Source organism: Saccopteryx leptura, chromosome 3, assembly GCF_036850995.1.
Source record: "Saccopteryx leptura isolate mSacLep1 chromosome 3, mSacLep1_pri_phased_curated, whole genome shotgun sequence".
NCBI lineage: Eukaryota > Metazoa > Chordata > Mammalia > Chiroptera > Emballonuridae > Saccopteryx > Saccopteryx leptura.
This window is the reverse complement of record NC_089505.1, coordinates 331871115-331883181: the sequence shown is the minus strand read 5'-3', so window position 1 is coordinate 331883181 and position 12067 is coordinate 331871115. Positions and strand designations below refer to the sequence as shown.

At 36.9% G+C, this 12067-nt stretch overlaps 1 long non-coding RNA gene across 1 annotated transcript in view; it reads right to left on the bottom strand.

Annotated features, from left to right (window-relative positions):
* LOC136401251 (uncharacterized) overlaps positions 1–7876 on the bottom strand; it is a 786796-nt gene extending 778920 nt beyond the window's left edge. Inside the window, exon 1 of the long non-coding RNA XR_010750489.1 lies at positions 7771–7876. This is a non-coding gene — a long non-coding RNA (uncharacterized lncRNA). The remainder of the gene's footprint in view (positions 1–7770) is intronic.
* Between the last annotated feature and the right edge of the window lie 4191 nt (positions 7877–12067).

The window sequence follows — 12067 nt, the reverse complement described above, 5'->3', positions numbered from 1 at the left end:
AATAATTCTGCTGGCTGATTCAGTTAATGGGATGTTTGTTAGTGTATCAGCTAACATACAGAAATATAAAGAAAATTGTGATTTTGCGCTTAAAATAAAGATTAACATTTTTTCCCAGAGCAATATACGTTAACCTCAGGATCCAAATTCTTTTCTTTTTCAACTTGTTTCCCTATTGTAAGAGTTTTAATTATGACTTCTCTTTAATTGTTCTAGTTTCTTGCTTCAAAACACCTGTAACTCTGAGCTGAGCTGTTTTCTGTCCTCTATGCCTAGTATATTCTTTTGAATCATTTCAGTCTTCACTCTTTTCTTTTTTTAATTTGAGTGATAGGAGGGGAAATAGATTGCTGCATGCATCCTGACCAGGAGCTACCCAGCAACCCCCATCTGGGGCCAATGCTCTCAACTGAGCTATTTTAAGCATATGAAGTGAAGGCTCCACGGAGCCATCTTCAGCAGCCAGAGCCAAAATAGACTAATCAATCGAGTCATGGCTGCGGTGGTGGGGGGGGAGAAACGGGAGTGGGAAGAAGCAGAACTTCATTTCTCTTATGTGCTCTGGGACTGGGAATCAAACCAGGACTTCCACACTTCAGGTCAATGCTCTACCATTAAGCCAACAGCCAGGTGGCAGTCTTCACTCTTTACTACTTCAGTGTTCTCTCCATTGAATTACCAGTTCACTTTTTTCTTCAGAGTAACCATCTCTTATTCTTGTGTTGCCTCATCATTACACATCTCAAAAGTACTTATAAATGTACTTACATGCTTTTCTGAATTGAATTAATTCTAGATTACAATAGAACATAAATTATGTTAAAAGGGTAAGTCTATGCAAATACAAGACAAAAAAAAAGACAACAACCTTAAAAAGAGTTTAGGATAAATAGATACTTAGTTTCATCTTGAGTATTACTAAAACTAGAAATGTCTCAGGTTAGCAGAGTGTATATTAGGGATGACAACCACAGAAATCTCATACCAATTTCCCCCATGGCTATATCCATGTAAGATGTTGTTAATAGATCACTGCCTTCTTTATTATGTATCCAGTTTGAGACCTCAGACTTTCATTAGAACTCTCCTGAGGACTACTACCAATCAGCTGAAATTGGTACATGTCAAGAAATTCATTTGCCATTGCAAATATGTTGAAGCATTTTTGCTTCAACATTATTAAAATAAGTTATGCAAAAAAAAATGTTTTTAACCTGCCAGTTGAATTTTTGAGGACCTCTTTTTTTTAAGTGACTTTATTTGCTATTAGTGTCTTTTGACAGTTTCCCTCAATTTCTCTTCTGAGGGTAGGCAATGAATTTGTTTCCCAAATTGCTATTCTAGATCATATCCCTCAACTGAAATTAATATATACTTGGCTTTTATTCCCATGCTTATAGTGGTTTTCAAGTTCATCTTGTACCTTTCTTCCTTGAATGATTGTTCTGTGAGGTGACATACATTACAATTTGGGCACACATGATGAGTTTATTGAGAAACTGATATTAATCAATCATGTGGAGAGGTAAGGGATGTTACAGTAGAGGTAAACAAAGGAGGAAAACCTAGCATTTGTGGATTTGACACTTGATAATTCATAACAGCCATTCACTGAGTGTTGATTATGTATCAAATGCTTCATCTGCACCATCTTATTTAATATCTATGACAACTCTCTTAGTTAGGTTAATTATTACTTCTGTTTTACAGATGAAAAAAAAGTCTAACAAAGTCCAAGTACATTGTCCAAGGTCAAACAGCTTTTAAACACCAATCTAGTTCAACCCAGATCTGTTTGAGTTCAGAACCCATTCTCTTGACCACTATTAGTTCCTGCCTAGGATGTAAATAAAAATACTTCAATCAAAGCAAACTGAAGATTTTCCTCTAAGGCATCAAACCAATGATAATGTCATTTCATATAATGTCAATTTCTGCTATGAAAATGGGGTATCAGAATAGTGTACATGATAAGACTTTGAATAAACCTGCCAGAAAGAAAGGTCAAGTGTTCACCGAACAAAAACATAAAAGAGAACAAAAGAAAGCATAGAGGAGGTGGTTTTACACTAAAAACACACTGCAAATATGTGTGTGTGTGTGTGTGTGTGTGTGTGTGTGTGTGTGTGTGTGTGTGTGGTTAGGTAATATCTACAGCCTCTGTTCTCAATACTTGTCTATTCCATTGACCAAGAAAAGAATTTGGTGAATCACCCCACTAAACTGTTAACTTTAGGAAGGTGTAACTTATATTTTTTCCAGGTGTCCTGCACATCTAGCACAGTGACTGGTACACAGCAGGCATTATACAAATGTTTGCTGAAGGCTGGAATGCATAATACAAGGGATAGAAGGGGGCAGGGAAAGAGGTAGAGACAGAATAGAATGATGAGGAAAGAGAAGCAAGAAAGGAATAGAGTCAAAGGAGGAAGAAAATAAATCAATCAATGCTCTTTAAAATCCTGCCCTAATCTTATCTCATGGTAGAACCAATCTACTTGCAAATTTACTTGCTTGATCTCTATCTATTATACTGCGAAACGTTCGCACTGGGTTTGGACAGTCATTAAAGAAACAATGGAGCGAAAAACTGGTGGGCCATCATCTTTAATCCTAGCTTGCACCTGGCAGGCAAGTAAAAACACACACTGGGCTCCAAAACTCACTCATTCAGTGCTCACAAAGCTACTGACTTATCCAAGTTTCCTAGAATTAAAGGTTTCTAGCTCACCAGACTTATTCACCTCTGTTCCCCATCTCCTTCCTTCTCCCTGCACAAACTGCACAAACTGGCTTCTTCAGCACTCCACCATCTTGGCTGCTTCTCCTGGCCTCCTTAACATGGCCTGTCTCTGCTCTCCTCTCTAATGCTAATCTCAAGAACCAAGAGAGCAAGCTCCTGGTCTGCCCCACTTTATAGTGCAGACATCAAAACCTTTAATCCAATATACAAATAGGGAAATCTCTAATATAAAGTCACTTATCTGAGGCATGATGGGATTGCAACACCCCACATCAAAAAGGATGGGAAAGGCTTAGTCCTAAAACCAAGCCCCAGGCTACAAGGATCCTGCCTGCCCACGGCCCGCCCCCAACACTCATTAATATCACCTGGACGATGGGCTTCCACGTGGACAGTACCATCTTTAACAAAGTGAGCATAATATGTTTTATCTGCCCAACACATCATCAGTCCTTTCACCTCCACATTTGAAATGCATGCCAAATCACACCACTTGTCACCATGTTTAGTTTTATTACCATAACCGACATCACTGTTATTATTCACTTATTCCACTGACATAGACTCCTGACTACTCCCAGAGCTTTCGTTTTTGGCCTCTTTAATCTACTCTTAAAGACCATCAGGTGGTCCTTCCTTTTATCAGACTAAGTCATATGATAACACTTCTCTGAACAGAACAGTCCATTGGTTTTCCCCATCTCACTCAAAATAAAATCCAAAATGTTTAACTTGTCCCACACACCCTACATCAGCTGGTTTCTGTTTTTCTCCCTAAATGTATTCCTTATCTCTGCCCCACCACCACCACCCACTCTGCTGTTCCACACAGGAGCCCTTGCTGTCTGTGAATATTCCAAACACCTTCCCCTCAGGGCCTTTCTACATATTCTTCCCGTTGCCTGGAATGCTCTTCCCCAGGTATCGGCAGATATCTAAGTCTCTGCTGATTATTCCCTACTTAGAAGTGACATATTTTCCCATTCCCTTATTCTGCTGAACTCTCCTTTACAACACTTATCACCATCTGACACACTGTATATTTATTTATTCATTTATTGAACATGCATTTTTTCTTCATTGAGTAGAAGATTCATGAGTGTGGGCATTTGATGTCAGGTACTAGAACACCTTACTTAGCACACTTTCTGGAGCAGTTAGGTTTTTACAAGTATTTGTTGAGTAGGGAAATGAATAAATGTCCAGATAGCTTTCCAGGGGGGTCAGATGGAAGGCTGGGGTGAACTCAGAGCATTCGGGCCCAGATATGACCTAGAAAGAATGACGTCAGTATCTCTTTTTACTAAATGAGCATCCCTCACACTGCTGGTCTATACTAGACCTGGAACCCTGCTAGTTCCAATGAAATCTTTGTTGGGCAAAACCAAGGTTTACAGAGTAGAATCATGTGGGTTCATTTATGCCAAAGCCCTTTTGCTCTATTATGAGCCCATGACTCCTGCTTAATAAACTAAGTTATTAACAGTGAATAAGTGAGTTCAATCTCCTGAACATTGAGGCTAGTACACTTTCTAAAAAATTAAATGGAATCACTGAGGCTTAATGATGAGCTGAAGGTCATACAGGCAGTAGAAGAAGAAATTGGGATTAAAATCTAGACTGCTTCTCCTCTTCTTTAGGGTGTTGGCTATCAAAAACATTGTGCTTGGAGCTGGTCCAAGTTTCATGGATGTTTTGTTCAAACAGAAATGAAAGAGAACCCCTAAAAAATAGACTGATTTGTTAACTTTCCAAAATTGTGGTCATTTTGTGTGATACAACAGATGAGTTTAAGCAATCAGAGCATTAGCAAGTCTCCCTTTGGGTTTCTCCAACTGCTTCCTTCTGTTTTCAGACATAATATTCAGTTTCTCCAAAACAGCTCTGGTTACCAAAAGAAAATTTTGTGGGAAAATGGTGACGATGGTCAAACAAAGAGTTAACACAAGCAAAACAAACAAAAAAAAAATCAGTTTGAAATATTTTTACAATGTCCTTTACACTAGAGAGTGGTGGAGAAAAAACAGCATTTTAAGTGCTGCTCTTTTTCCCATTAGGTTGTCTGCTTTTACAGGTGGCAAGTTTCAGTGAGATCTAAAGGCAAAAGACTCATGCAGAGATGGTCTGGAGCAGAAAGACTTGACCTGCTTGACCTCTTACCCATGCATACAACATAATCACTCACAAAATAGATACTAAAATAATGTTAGCAGCCGCCTGGCCTAAACTAATAAAACTAAGCACGTCGAGAGTGCTAAGAAAGGCAGAAAGCCTGTCTGTCCTTAACTCACCCTCTTGGGCCTCAGCATTACTTCTTCCCTGGCCTGAATTAACAGAGCTCAAAGCAAATGGCTTTTTACAACTCTCTTCTTTTCCTTGTGTCATTCTGACACTCTTTCTCTCGTTTTTTTTTTTTTGGTAACAGGTCCTGACTCAGTGAGTTTAAAAGGCCTTCTCTTTCTCACTCACCACATGCAAACTTTAATTAAGGCTGTTTCAATATAACACCAGTATAACTTGTTGAGAAGTAAAACAGTTAGCCATAAGAGGTGGGAGAGGCGAAGGTCAGAGAGGGTCATGAATGATAGCAAAAAAAATACCCCAACTTCCCAACTGTTTAGACAGGTTCTTTTTTACTGTACTCTCTTCTGTTGACTGTAAGCAACAAGCCTTCTTTTTTATTTTTATTTTTTTTATTCTAGAGAGCAAATGTTTATTCACAGGGTAGATCTACCCTCTTGTCTTCATCGTACATCAGCTTCCTACACTTATTACACTAGGGAACAAAATTTTTGTTGCATCCACAAAAACACTTGTTCTTACCTAATTCAAGTGTGCTGATCTCAAATCTGACATTAGTTTTTCTCTGTAAGCTACAGTTTTTATGCAATTCAAGATTTTAAGTTTTCATCTTATTGTAAAATTTTCAACATTTAGTTTAACATAATGAAGTAGGATGTCTTCTCGGGCATCATCTTTCTGAAAATATAATAATTTATATAATGCAATAAATACACTAATATACTAAAAGGTATGATTGCATCAGAATTTGTCTACAATTTCAAAATAGAATATATTAAAACACTTATTATAATCATACAATTTGTGCAATACTTATTTAAATTCTATTGAGGCAAAAAATTGCGTTTGTAGCTCCTGCGTTTTTGTACTTGTTGAGGAGAATTTCATTTAATGCTCCAGCAGTAGTCTGCTCATCATTAACAGCTCCAAGATTTTCGGAAACTTATCAAGGTGATTGTTCAGGAAGTGAATCTTAAACGCTCATGTTACATCCAATGTTGCAGAAGTTCATAGTTTCCTGCTTTTTTGTTGCCAAGGAAGTTCTTTGTAACTGCCACAAAAGACTGCCATGCTGCTTTCTCCTCCTTATTCATCTTCCTGGCAAATTCTTCATCACTTATGAAGGTTCAAATTTGAGGTCTATCGAATACACCTGCTTTTATCTTCTCAAAAGACAAGGCAGGAAAAACAGAAATATGTTGAAAGCATTCACTTTCTCTATTCAAAGCCTGAACAACTGCTTTTAAGCCAAGTTTGATGTGAAGTGGGGGGAAAATGATCCTGTCTCGATTAACTACAGGTTCATTCACAATATTTTGCATCCCTACTTCCAGAGCTGCACGTTTCAGCCACTCCTTCTGTGTCCAGTGTTTCTCCCAAGCTCGGCTGTCCCACAAACACAGAAAGCAAGGATACTTCATGAAACCTCTCTGTTGTCCTAGCAGGAAATTTACCATCCACACAAATGATCCAGTTATGCTCCTCATATTTCAGAAAGTCGAGGACAATTTTTATGTCATTCTTACTAAGTCATTCAATTCGGGTTGGCTAAACTGCTGAGGTGTTAATGACTACTTGGCATCAGAAAAGTCCCTTCAGATTCTACAACCATTTCCTCATGCATCTTATCAAAATACACTCGATCACCATGTTCACTTTCTTCATTCTTAGAAGAAATAAAACCATTAAAAACTGGAACCGGGAATGTCTCAGAGTGTAGGATAGGTTGTATTGCTGAAGGAATATTAGGATATGTGATCATATGCTTTTTTTTCTTGCCAATGCCCTTTGTATGGATCAGACAGAAATAACAGTCACTGCTGTGGTCCTTAGGTTCACATTAAACCATGGGAATACCAAAAGGCATTCCTTTGTGTTTTCATTTTGTCCAGTCACAAAGCATTTCCTCACAATTATGACACACAATATGAGGAGCCCAATTCTTGTCTTGATCGCCAAGGGGAACTTGAAAATAGGCAATATTTTCTTCCATAATGGTTGTACTACTTTACATTCCCACCAACAGTGTATGAGGGTTCCTTTTTCTCCACAGCCTCTCCAACATTTGCTATTACCTGTCTTGCTAATAATAGCTAATCGAACAGGTGTGAGGTGGTATCTCATTGCAGTTTTGATTTGCATTTCTCTAATAGCTAAAGAAGATGAGCATCTTTTCATATATCTGTTGGCCATTTGTATTTCTTCCTGGGAGAAGTGTCTGTTCATATCCTCTTCCCATTTTTTTATTGGATTGTTTGTTTGTTTGTTGTTGAGTTTTATGAGTTCTTTGTATATTTTGGATATTAGGCCCTTATCTGAGCTGTTGTTTGAAAATATCATTTCCCATTTAGTTGGCTTTCTGTTTATTTTGTTATCAGTTTCTCTTGCTGAGCAAAAACTTCTTAGTCTGATGTAGTCCCGTTCATTAATTTTTGCCTTCACTTCTCTTGCCTGTGGAGTCAAATTCATAAAATGCTCTTTAAAACCCAGGTTCATGAGTTGAGTACCTATGTCTTCTTCTATGTACTTAATTGTTTCAGGTCTTATATTTAGATCTTTGATCCATTTTGAGTTAATTTTTGTACTGAAAATAGAACTACCTTATGACCCAGCAATCCCTCTACTAGGTATATACCCCAAAAACTCAGAAACATTGATACGTAAAGACACATGCAGCCCCATGTTTATTGCAGCATTGTTCACAGTGGCCAGGACATGGAAACAACCAAAAAGCCCGTCAATAGATGACTGGATAAAGAAGATGTGGCACATATACACTATGGAATACTACTCAGCCATAAGAAATGATGACATTGGAACATTTACAGCAAAATGGTGGGATCTTGATAACATGATATGAAGTGAAATAAGTAAATCAGAAAAATCCAGGAACTGCATTATTCCATATGTAGGTGGGACATAAAAGTGAAACTAAGAGACACTGATAAGAGTGTGGTGGTTACGGGGGGGGGGGGAGGAATGGGAGAGGGAAAGGGGGAGGGGGAGGGGCACAAAGAAAACAAGATAGAAGGTGACAGAGGACAATCTGACTTTGGGTGATGTGTATGCAACATAATTAAACGACAAGATAACCTGGACTTGTTATCTTTGAATATATGTATCCTGATTTATTGATGTCACCCCATTAAAAAAATAAAATTATTAAAAAAAAAAAAGAAAATAAGCAATATATACACGTGTCACAAATGATGAAATATTGTACCTTTAATGTTGAAGTGTGTAACAGCCACATATGTAACAGAAGGTGTCAGGACTATTCTTACATTTAAGCCTATTTGAAGAAGCCATGATTCAATCTTAAAACAAAATAAGAGGGTACTTTTATCAGATAATTTTTGTATTTAAAAAAAACTACAATTATGTAAAAGTGATGTTTGTAAAATATTAATTGCCTTGTGGTTACGTTCAATCCAAGAGTCATTGCCCTTTAACTCTGATTTAAAAACCAATGCATGCCATTAACTGTAACAAAAAGAAATTAAAATTGCATAAAAACTAGATCATGCACCAAAAATCGGATTTCAGATTTGGAATCAGCGATGCAGATATATATAGAAACAGTTCTAAAACCTCATGCAACAGAAAATGGAAAAAAAATGTTTCCCCAGTGCTATCTATGGATTACTCATATTAGCGGAAGAATTGTTGATCTTATCCTCTTTCTTTTTTTTTTCCTTTGCTATGGGGGGGGGGGTGATGAAGGATTAGCCTCTATCATAAAAGAGAAATCTGAGGCACAAAAATTAGCAGCACTACATCTACAGCTTCAACAAAAAATCAACTTTTAAAATTTAAATAAGTAACTTATTTAAATTTTAAAATGTATTAATTTAAAAATTAAAGATCAGAGGATATTTCAGCTTAAAGTTTCAAAGAATGAATATGTTTTGAGAGGCTTTTCAGATGTTAGTAACAAATGATGTTATGTACATTCTGTAAAAGAATTTTCAGACCTCATTTCTCCTTGTAAGAGCTTGTGTAACTTACACAGTAATGCTCATGGAATAAGTAAACAGATGGTGATTTCTCAACTTTGCACATGTAAAGGGTGCTTATTATGTTTAAGCGGGAAGCTTCACTGCCTCTGTTACTGCTGTCCAATGACTCGCTTCAAGTTGAGAGTTACAAAATACCCTTTCGGTTGCAGTATCCAGAAGCTGTAGTTAGAGAGAATCCAAAGAGAGACAGAGGCTTCACAGCGTTGAGAAGGGCAAGATGAGCCATTCTCAGTTAATCCATACAGGGTTGATCATTTTGCTGACTGTATTGGAGTAAGCAATGCTCACTAGAATATAAACACTCTTCTGGTTTTCAACTTATTAATTATTTATTTATTTGTATTAATTTATATATATATTTCATTACAGTAACTAACATTCAGTATTATATTAGTTTCAATTATACAGCATAGTGGTTAGACATTTATATAACCTATGCAGTGATCTTCATAAGTCTAAAATATGAACTTTTAAAGTATTTCAAATGAGAAGGTTGATCATGGATGGTAGAACTGACCCTAATAATTACAATTTAAACTTAAGTTTGTCTTAGTTCTTCAATTTTTCGAATATAACAAATATAACGGGAACAACAGCTTTTGATTTGCTGTAATAATGATCACATAATGATTATAATACCAATGATAATAATAAAAATAATGATTATAATACCAATGATAATAATAAAAATAACATTTACTAAGTGATTTTGTGCGTTTTACATATATTGTCTAATTAATACTAATTGCTACATTTAAAAACATATTGCTTAAAATTTATTTAGAAATTGTCAAGGATTGTTGCTTTTAAAAGGGTAAATGACAATCTGAATTCTCACAGACTGTTGTTTTGAGGATGATTTAACAATACATATAAAAAGTATATGTATTATTTTGAACCAAAAATTTTAATGTCTGTTACGTATATTCACACAAATTGACACAATAATTTGTACATAGATATTAATGGCTGCATTATTTACAAATGGGAGTACTAAAAATAACCTGTTTATCAATGTGTTTTTATAAATTATGAGCCATCTACAGAAAAGAAAATCAATTTAAAAAATAAAATGCAAAATAAGAGTTAAATTTAGATAAAATCTAAGCATTTAAAGATTATCTCTCTTCACCATAATACTAATTTAATGTTACCTAGATAAAATTTAAAGTAAAATTCAGAAAGAATCAAATCACAGAATTTATAGTAAGAAGATAGAAGAAATCCTATAAAGTTAACTAAAACCATGTCAAATCTACCACCCAGAAATACAGAGCATCAATCTTCTTTGATTGGGATATTTTTATTAATTGGATAGTTAGTACCCTGCACTAAATTGGGAACTCTATTTTGCTCCTTTATCTCCTTTTTTTTTAACCTCAGTGCTTTATTATAGAGACTGGCACATTGTAAACATTCACTTTATTTGTAAATAAATAAATAATCTTTTGAAATATAAGGAAGAAATTTAAAAGAAGAAATAGAAGAGAATGGAAGATAAGGTAAGAAACAGAAAAAAGAAAGGGAGGGAGGTGTTGGTCAAATAAGTTTGTAAAATATGATTTTTGTGTTTGCTCACTTACAGTTTGCATTGAGGCTGAGCAGTGCCAGGTATATGTGGGTCTGTGAAATTGCAAATTACCTTCCTGCTTTGGAAGGGCCATTGCCTTGCTAATGTTTGCTGGAGGAGAGGTTTTTGGGCCAGAAAGTTTTGAGAAAGAGAAGAAGTGGAAGAAGAGAGAAGCCATGTTTGCAGAGGGAGAGAGCAGAGAGAAAGCAGAGTGCTGAGGAAGAAGGCAGTTTGGGCAGAGAGAGAGAAGGTGTGCAAATGGGGAACCAGAGGTGAGAGGCTTTGGGAGCGCCACTGAGACTGGTGGGGAGAAACCAGAGAAGATTCTCCTGGTTCTGGAACTGGAAAATGTGTCAGTGGCATTGGGAACCCTGTGTGTTTGCTTGTTGGCCAATGCAAGACTTTAATAAAGGAATGGCAGACCATTTTTTGGCTACATAGTTTCTTTACCGTCTGCCAGAATCCAATGTGAACCTGCATGTGTATAGCAGTGATGGCGGCGGCCTTTGGCTGTACAGGCGGGAGGTAGGAAGAGAGGAAGGGAGAAAGTTAAGAAAGAAGGAAGTTAGGAAGAAAGGAAAGAAGGAGAGAAAAGGAAGGAGGAAAATATTAGGAAGAAAAAAGTGGGATGAGTCAGAAGTTGCTCTTTCTTTCCTCTCTTTTTTTCTCTTCTCTATGATTATAGTGGTCAAATCAGAAGTCATGCACACCAGGTCTTTTTTCAGAAACTGACTTCAGAAGCAGCTATGGCAACACTTTCAGAATTTATTACCTTCTGGAAAAAAAAGGATGAGACTTGAAGAGAGAGCCTATAACAACATTTATTCTGGACTTCAGTCTAATCTGCAGCTACACATCTGGGAAGGTAGGAAGTCAAAAGGCCCAATTGAGCTGTTCAGTTGTGGTAAAGGCCAGATGGCTTTATAAATAGCATAAAGAAAAAAGACAATAACTAGTTGAAACTGACACTTTACTTCTCAACAGATTAAGTAAAATAAGAAGATAAATCATGCCCAGTTTGAATGAGCATGAGCCACTAGTTATTTTATTTTATTTTTTGAAAATGGGAATAGGAAGGCAAAAGAAAAAGAGGGAAAAAATAATGAAATATATTCCTTTAAGACTTCTAATTTTTTGTTCACTTGATCTCTTCTTCAGATTCTTTTTTTTTTTTTTTTTTGTATTTTTCTGAAGTTGGAAACAGGGAGGCAGTCAGACAGACTCCCGCATGCGCCCTACCGGGATCCACCCAGCATGCCCACCAGGGGGTGATGCTCTGCCCATCTGGGGCATTGCTCTGTTGCAACCAGAGCCATTCTAGTGCCTGAGGCAGAGGCCAAGGAGCCATCCTCAGCGCCCGGGCCAACCTTGCTCCAATGGAGCCTTGGCTGCGGGAGGGGAAGAGAGAGACAAAGAGGAAGGAGAGGGGGAGGA